The sequence below is a fragment of the Rutilus rutilus genome (genome assembly GCF_951802725.1).
Source record: "Rutilus rutilus genome assembly, chromosome: 7".
Lineage (NCBI taxonomy): Eukaryota > Metazoa > Chordata > Actinopteri > Cypriniformes > Leuciscidae > Rutilus > Rutilus rutilus.
The window spans coordinates 26,005,582-26,015,352 of NC_140221.1; the positions used below are offsets into that span (position 1 = coordinate 26,005,582).

The 9,771-nt window shown below is 36.8% G+C and overlaps 1 long non-coding RNA gene across 1 annotated transcript; it reads left to right on the forward strand.

Moving 5' to 3' along the window:
• Window positions 1-6,267: 6,267 nt before the first annotated feature.
• LOC311294322 lies at window positions 6,268-8,917 on the forward strand. Its single transcript, XR_014628041.1, has 4 exons — window positions 6,268-7,144; window positions 7,291-7,349; window positions 7,537-7,703; window positions 8,394-8,917. It is a non-coding gene; the product is annotated as an uncharacterized lncRNA (long non-coding RNA).
• The last annotated feature ends 854 nt before the right edge of the window (window positions 8,918-9,771 follow it).

Sequence of the window (9,771 nt, forward strand, 5' to 3'; positions counted from 1 at the left end):
TTTTCAAAAACATACATTTGCACAAAACTGCAAAAAACATTATCTCAAACCAAAACTAAAAAAAAAATATAGCAAAAAATAAATAAATAAAGAAAATAAAAGAAAATATAAAAATAAAAGCTATATTTAAAATATGAATAAACACTATATTAGCATATAAATAATACTAAAATAACACTGAGTGGGGCTCCTAGATGACAGTATGTCTGGAACGCACAATTCGCAGTGATTCAAAGAGTGAAACCTACCAGTGCTTGAAACATGCTTGCTTGAAACATTGATCGGCCAATCAAATTCAGTACTAGTTATAAGAGACATGCATCAGGGGTTTGTGGCACTATAAACACAAGGGAGGATTTGATTATGTCTCTACGTAGTGTCGGGATCATACAGTGTATAGTGCATTCAGTTTGGAAGCACTTTGTCATTGCTACATTTGTGCTGAGTTAATGTATAAAACTCCACCAAGAGCTGCTCAGATATTCCTCCTTAGTCGGTTTCCCATGAAAGCCATTTTGATAACAACTGTGAGTGCAAAGTTACATCAGAGCAGCATCTCTAAAATCCTCTGAGCTCCTTACGTCTTTCTCTCTCACTCTGCATAAATATCAGATATGTCCTTTTAGCATTAGAGACAGTGACCCTGCATGGAACAGGCCCAAACACAGATACAACACACTCAAGCAGTGTTTTCCGCTTTTAGCAAAGCTGGACGGAGTCTTAATTCTCAGTGTGAATATTTTATGGCTCTCTGAGCTGCTAATGCCAGCCAAGAGGAGATATGCTTCTAAACCATACGCACAACACAACTCTTCTCTACTTCTCGCTGTGTTTATCTCCAGGAAATCAGCATATGGTATTATCATTTTCTTTTCTGACTAATATTTGCTAATTAATGAGACATCATTCTCTTGAGAGAACATACTCTTTCTGTTTGCCATAGAAATGTACATATATAAATGTTTTATTTGATATCAGCATTCCAGTGAGTCTATCATGAGACAGACTTTCCATTGACTTCTAATGTTTGTATACCCTACACATACCCCTCACAAAAAACATTTATCTTTGTTACATTTTTAGTATGTTTATTAATCTGTTTTTCTTGTTGGCTGGTCCACACATTGTAGGCGAACCTGACTCCCACACGCATATGCTAATCGAGCTATGTACAATAAATGAGGACATTCCTCAGATTTCAACTGTTAAAAGGAAAATAAATAACCGTTTAAATAAAGCAAATTAAATTGAACTAATTAAACCCTAAACCTAACCCTAAAAAAAACATTTAGGATTTTTTTAAATGACCTTAGATATACACTTACAAACACTTAAAGACTCCCACTATATTTAATTTTTTTGAAGATACCCCTAAAACATTCTCTATTCTCATTCTATTTTTAACATATTTATAAATTAATAGGAATAAATGTGAGAAAATAAATAATTAAGAGTCCTTTTCTATATTTTAACTGCCACAGGGTTAAATAGGTAATTGCTTATTTATTATAATTGTGACTTTTCAAATGTGCAGCTTTTTAAATTAATTTAAAACAAAATACTTTTCATTAATTTTTATTTTGAAAATATCTCACAATTTTTTCAACTTTATTTCTCATAACTGCAACAGTATACTGTATCTCACAATAGTCACTTTATGTCTCATAATTAAAATTTTGTATCTCACAATTGTATGTTATACATAATGCGAACATTATTTAGCTCCATTTAGCTTACTGCTAGGAATATATTTCATCTATGCTGTCCCAAATAAAAAATAAATAAAAAAACACATGCATGCACGCACGCACGCACGCACGCGCGCACACACACACACACACACACACACACACACACACACACACACACACACACACACACACACACACACACACACACACACACACACACACACATACACACACACACATACACACACACCCACACACACGTTGGGTTTTCATGTTTTATGGGGACTTTCAGACATACAGACATACAGACACAAAGACATACAGAGATATACACTTACAAACACACAAAGCCTCTCACTATGCTCCATTTCTTGCTGGTGTTTGCAAAATCCTGGCATCCTGGAGCACCATTAGCACCGCAGAGAAACCGAGAGAAATATGAATATTTGTTATACGAGAAGGGAGGAAAGCAGATGGCTGATTGACTTAAGAGTGTCAGCAAGAACAAGTTAAGCATGAACACACATGTACAGAGGTACATGTGTTAGAGCTACAGGAAGTTATAATGGTGGGCATTGTGGGTAACTATAAAAACACTGTAATCAGCTAATCAAAGCCCTTGAACACAAACACACACACACACACACACACACAATCCATGTACTGTAGGCCTAAAAGCACATTCAGCCTAATCAAGGTCTTTATGTAACCCAGATATGCCTCTGTTTCAGGCACCCAATATCCATCACACAAACACACATACCGTGTGGCTACTGTAGAGTTAGGCTCTGTTCTCTTTCTGTGTATCTCAATGATTCTGAGCATATAATGAAGATAAATGAGTATTGCCAGACCACCGCACTCCCTCGTTCACTGTCGCTCCTGTTCTGCACAGGGAGAGAAGGAACGGGGCCCAGAACTGTGGTTATGGTTGGCATTTGCCAAAAATCATCTCTCGGACTCAGAGGGAAAGATTAATTTATTCTAAATAAGTGCACATTGATTTGTATAGCCGTGTTCTATGCGATGGAATAAAGTCTGCGAGTCATTATAGGAACTCATAGAGGAAAGTATGTCACACACAAACTAGTGCACTGATGAAGGCAAATAAAAACAGCCTCACATAACATTCATCACCACATAAACACATCTGCCTCTATGTTCCCCCCGCGTAAGCAGAGCACCTTTGTGTACCTTTAATGTCTCTTAGCTCATCTCTCTCTCTCTCGCGCCGTTCCATTCACCTACAGTAAAATTATAAGCAATGATAAATGTACTTTAATTCACAGATGCTTTGATATTGCTTTTTACTGGCCAGAGGCTGACAAACACACAGCAGCACAGCAGTATTACAACTCCACGGCTGATAATATCTCTCCAGATGAGATGAATGATTAATACCCCAAATAAACGAACAAGTAGTAGGCAGAGCATTTTTTTTTCACACCCGCTGGCAAGTGCTCAGCACATCTTCAGTACTTCACTCTGGCCCTCGAACACAATACAAATAATGCAATTACGTTTGATGCGTTTATGCTTTCGGCCTGTCTAATCTAATACAGCGACTGTTCCTGTCGAACCACTCAGGGCCTGGCAAAAACAATTCAAATGTCTTGCCAATTGGTTTTGTTTTTACCTCAATTAATTATGAACGGCTAGATTCTCATGTTCCATGTTCAGAGAATGTGTGATCTTGTTTTAAATTTTAAATTCAAGGCTTGAGAGAAGGAATGAAGAAGCGTTTAAAGAGAATTTAATGCGTTTTTTAAATCATGCCATTAAATGACTCAGTGCGAATCACAAGCAAATATGCAAAAATATTCAACTATGAAGTCATCACATTTTTTTTTTATTCAAGTGTCACGCACACAGAACACTAGAGGCAGATAAAACAGGCCTCATGAAAGGACGTTTCCCTCTGAAAAAGTGAACCAAACAGAACTCTTTTATGTGTTTTCATCTCATTGGTGGCTACGGAGAGGTGAGATATGAATATTAATTCACATCAAAGTGAAAAACCACTTCTTTTTTTATCCGGTAAATGCAACATTACCAAATTAATTATGGATCAACTCAAATTTACCCAGAGTTCCTCATGTTCCAGCTCTCTGTGTAAAAGGCTTACAGTTGTCCAACAGATTTCATATAATCTCATCCAGAGCTGACGTATGCTCCTGACCCGCTTCCTCTTTAACTGACTACTGACCCACTTTTACACACACACACACACACAAACTCAGACTCACTCACACACATTCGTAATGAGGTGCACTGGTGCTTATCCACTGAGTGAAAGGTGTTTCTCTCCATATTTTCCTCTCATTTGATGTTGAGAAAGTCATTTCACACCTGAGAAAGTTCGCTGACAGGAACTCATATACATGCATGTGTGTGAATTATACATACCACTGAAAAAAATGATGTAGAGTTACAAGAGTCAGTCTGCTACCGAATACATTAGACTCTTAAAATGTAAGTGTACAATGCAAAAAGTTCCAAGGATTATCATAAGGAAAGGCCTTGTACAATTCATCCTAACCCATAACCTAAAGGAATAGTTCATTCATGAATGAATCTTTTAGCAACATTTACGCATCCCCTCGTGTTGTTCCAAGTCTGTTCTGCCACTTTCTTTGTTCATTGTAACCTAAAAGGTTAGTTCTCTTTGAAAATATTTAAAGTAGACGGACGAGAATTGGGCAGTTTGGTTAGTTTCTAAAAAAAAGCACAGAAGCAACATAAAAATATCATTAAATTAGTCCATACGACACACAGAGTACATTATGTTTCAAGTCTTGTAAAGTTATAGAGCTTTGTGTGAGAAACTGAAATTTAAGTTATTATAATGTTAATCCGCCCTTCCCACTGAACCCGAATCATGAGTTCAGTGTGTTCAAGTTGAGAACTGAATCCGTTTAATTGGGGACTGAATCATTTAGACCAGTTTTGTGAACTGGAATCAACTGATTCATTGAAAAGATTTGACCCCAAATACAATTTGTTCATGAATCAAGCATCTGTCATGACCAAAAGACTGTACAGTATGACTTCAGAAGACTTTGAATATAGCACATATGGATCACATTTATAATACTTTTATGGCGCACTTTGTCATGCATTCACTTTCTTTATACTGGAAAGATTGGCCAAGATATTCTTCAGAAAATCTTAAAAATGTTATGTTGTGATTTATCCCAAAGCCAAACTTATCATAAGCCAAGCAATGTTCTGAATCCAACTAAAAACCTAATCTTCGTTCATTTTTGAATGTCTTCAAGGTAATGAAGATATGCTTACTAAATAGATCCTGCAGATCACTGATTCTCAGTGTGGTACGCAGGCTCCCTCTAGTGGTACGCAGAGGAATCACTGAATTTCGCACGATCACACCGGTGTGATTACAACGGTCAGTGAATCACGTGATCAACTGCTAAATTTAAATGTGCTTTTGTGTGTCGGCTGGCGCTGAGCCAGAGACGGACGCGCTCAGTACTTGTCATATTTATATCAACTATTCAGTGTTTTCAACCACATAATGTTTATTTTAGATTTCAGACATTTAAATTCAGTAGTGCACTTTATCGCGCTCGGAGAGCCCTCTAGTGGTCGGGAGCATTTCCGTTGTGTGCGGCTTTATTTCGTTGTGCTGTACATTTTCCGTTGTGGATTCATTTCGTTGTGTTGTGAACTTATGTTTGCTTTTTAAATTTCGTTGTGTTGTGCACTACTGGGCCACCGTACAATAACAATCCTTTCCATTATAATTAGACGACATATTTTATTCATATCAGATACACATTGTGTACGTAACTTTAAAGTTTACTCTATTCTTTCTCCCAGTTCACCGGCCACTTACTTTCATGTATTTCGGGAGAAGTAGATGAATTCATGTGTTGTAAATCCAACAGATCCGATTCTCTGAACAGCGGCACAAACTAACAAGGCAGCGCCCATCGCGCGTATAGCTCAACTAACGCGATCATATTTTATTTTCAACTTTCCACTGTCTGTCTTGGTTTTCTCTTGCAGCAATTATTATTCTTATTCTTTTTTTCAATTAGCCTACAGTACTTTTTTTTTTACTTAACATTTAAATACAGTGCAGTTTTTATTTAACTTTTAAGTACACTGTTAAAAATTACCAGCATTTCACAATAATTAACAGTATTATTTTACAGTAACTTGTTGTAATTAAGTTTCCCTGTAATATCCCAATGAATACCTGTAAAAACAACAGTATCCTTGGATTTTACAGCATTTAACTCTTATTTTACAGTAAAATACTGCAATCAAAAACCTGCTGTTATATCACAACAAGGTCTGTAATATCACAGCAACACAGTGGAAAAAAATAAGGATTTCACAGCATTAAACAGTATTATTACAGTGAAATATTGTATTGAAATATGCCCTGGGAAGTCACATGACATAACCGAACTGTTTTGAATTTGAACTGAAAAGGCGCGGTCGTGTCCCTCTTCTGAATTTTCGGGCTGAATGGAGAAGGTGAGCAGCATGCATGTTTGCAGCACTTACACCCATGTTATTTTAATATGATAATAATATTTACTTTCAAATAAACGTTTATCGCATGGCACAGTTCACATTTTGTTAGCAAGTGCCCGGAATTGTTGAACGTTCTCTCACAGCATTTGCTAATAGTAGTAATGTTAGTAATGACGAGAGTTTAGCTATAAGTTAATTTTTCATGTCACAGCACCGTTTAGACAAATCTGGTGTTTGTAAAGTTTATAAAACCAATGATGGGACAAACATTACTATTTATGTGTGCACATTTCTGTAATTAGTCAAGGTTATCATAGATTAGCAGGGCTAACCGTTAGCTGTTTAACTTTAATAACTGATTCAAACCAAACGGTCCATGAAAAAATATTTTTCCAGCGGATATCCTAGTTAAAACATGACTGAGCTAACTGCGTGCAGGCAACCTGTAACCCGTGTTTTTCCAACTCGTAACTGGGAGTACATCGTTCCAGGCAACCTGTAACCCGTGTTTTTCCACCCTTATACCTGTGAAAGTGCACTGGAACGGCAGTCAAACCCGTGACTTCCCACCCGTGAACTCGTACTAGATCAATGTACTCCCAGTTACGAGTTGGAAAAACACGGGTTACAGGTTGCCTGGAACGCGGTCGTGTTCGACAACGGGAGGGTTTTAACACTAGGTTTTCCCACTTGTCCTGATATGAATGAATAATAATTGTAAAAGTTGTAAATGCACTTTACATTGAGTGAGCAATCTCAAAGTGCTACAGAAAAAAACACTATATATATACCACTATCATTTTTGACATACGGATAAAATTAAATTACAATGATCATAATCTGCATTCAAACTGAAATTCTTATTGTTGGTTGCATTTGTGTAATTTCTCCTTTTTCTTTTCTTTTCTTTCCAGGTCATCAGAGAGAGTTTGATGCTTGAAGTTGATGTAAGATTTTTTATTCAAATATTTAAAATGCAAAATGAGTGATTACACTATCAACATTTACCTTGCATGATTTACTACCTCTGACCAATGAACAATATTTATCCTTTATCCTAAATCCATGCTATTGTGTGTTAACTATGTTACAGCCATGTGCCACTGGTCAATACTGCAGAACTCCCCAGCAGCCCCTGCTTGATCATTCAAGGTAATGTTACTTTGATCTAGTATCGACATTTCTAACTCATTATTTTGTTTTCATTCTAGAAATCTACAAGACCACAATAAATAATAATAATTATAATTATAATAAGAATTACATTAGTATAACCATTTGTATATTAAGCAGATCGCAAAGTGCTCATAACACATAATGTTGTATCTGTTCATTTCAGGTGACATGATGAAGCCCTCTGGATGGCTTGTATCCATCGAGGGACATGTCGTGATGGGCCCACACCCTTTCTTTTTACAACGGAGTAGCTGCTTTCTTCAGCAGCTATTACGTCTTCAACCTTGAGTATCCTGCCGCTGGATCGTCGACGCTGGAGTTCATTCAAAGGTATTTTATAAAGATAACATTTAATCTTGTAATTCACATTATAGTACAGGCTTCCAACTCAATGATTGTCTTGAGGTCTAAAATGCTGACAAACGAGGTACCTGAGGCTAGCCTGGTGAGACCATCCTGATCTCGCGAACTCATTCAATTTCGCTCTGCAGATCAGTCTGGGTTTCTACACATGTTATGCTGACAAATACCTGCCGGTCCAATCACAGCTATTTATTTTGTTTTGGGGCAGGCTATGTGATGATGATTTTGAAACGTCTATTGCGAAATGTGAATGCATTGAATGAACTTGAAGTAGATTAAATTTTCTTTCAAAGCAGAACTAAATGCTCTCAGGCCCTTTATTGAAAAGGATATGTTTGTCATACTTTCAACAGGGTTTGGTTTTAATTTACCAACTGGCCAATTTTGTGAAGATGCATTTCAGTGGCGGCACACGTTGATATGGCCTCTCATAGAAAATCAACCCTATTTGCCTCAGGCAAACCTAACCTGAGGCACCTTGGCTAAAAATGGCTAAAAAAAATATGGTGAGAGTAAGATCTAACAAGTTTGGATTATAAATCTATTAGGGTTTGATGTGGGGAAAAAGCACAGCAAAAAGCACACCTTGATAAATGCTGTCTGCAATACATACTGTAAGTCTATTTAAAACTGAAACTATCTTTGCTTTATTAACAGGTGCTTCCTGGGCATCAATCCTGAAAGAGGCTCAAAGACCAAGAAGCGGACAACAATGAACCCTCATGTGAGCACCCTTTTGAGGAAACTTATTGACTTTGAGTGGGCATCATAGTTTTTTTTTGCAGCGGTAGTTGTCAGGCTCAGTTTTGAGTAGCCTTGTTCTTTTTGTAATTTTTCAAGACAACTTTGCACTACAAGATTTTTACGTGTGGACTCATTATAATGTTTGAGACTGAGAGGAGCGCCTGACCCCTTTACGACATTCCTTCATCGCTCTCTTATCTTGCCATGAAGGCCTCATTCCCATCCTGTCCATTACTGTTATTGTGACACAGCTAGATGAATAGTTGAATTGTGAGACAGGTAGTTGAATTGCGAGTTTGCACAATTTCTCTGCATTTTCTGCATTTTAAGATGACTTTTATGACTAGAAAGTTGAATTTCTTGAACTCTTGAAGTTCTTGGCATCTGCTGTACATTGAAAAATATGTATTTGTTAATAAATATGCCATTGGGCTAACATTGACTTTACCTCAGAGTTGTTTGTTGGGGGGGAGGGGGTTAATTGTACAATGATTGTAAATTCACAGTAAATTATTGTCAACTTGTACATTACTTTCACAGTACACACTGTAAAATACAGGGCCTTGTTGTAACAATGTACAGCAAAAGATTGTAATTCCCCAGTAATGTACTGTAATATCACAGTAATTGCTGTCATTGAAGCTGTGAAGTTACAGTATACAGTTGTGCTTTTACAACAATGCATTGTAATATCACAGATATAAAATTACAGTAAATTGCTGTGAGTATATTTCACAGTATATTGCTGTAATCCTTACTGTGAAAGTCATGCAAAATTTATCCAATTATTTATTGTAAATTCACAACGAAAAATTTTGCAGTGTACAATACATTTCCATTTAATCTTTAAGTAAATGTTTTTTTGTTTTCACCTGTATGTAAGCAGCACAGTGCAGTGTTAATGTTCAAACTGGGTTTTTACACTGTATATAAAGTTGCTGACAATAACAAATACCTTGTTTTTGAGCTGTGCATAGCTATAGCTGAATAGTTAGGCCTACTACACTACTGTATTTTAATATTGGTCATTATGGTGGTACTTGGAGTGCCAAATAAAAAAAGTTTGAGAACCACTGCTGTAGATCACTCAGACCATCCAGCTAAACACAAGTAAAATGTGGCTAATGAGCCTTTATTTCCCAAGATTCCAAGTTGTAGACACGAGAGACCTACGAGCAGTTATTCCAAACTTTTAAAAAGCATCTCAAAGAACACTTGTTTACTAGGGCATTTCCAAAGGCAAGTTAATCATCTTCTCGCCGAGTATTGCAGTTTATTCAGACCCCCCTCC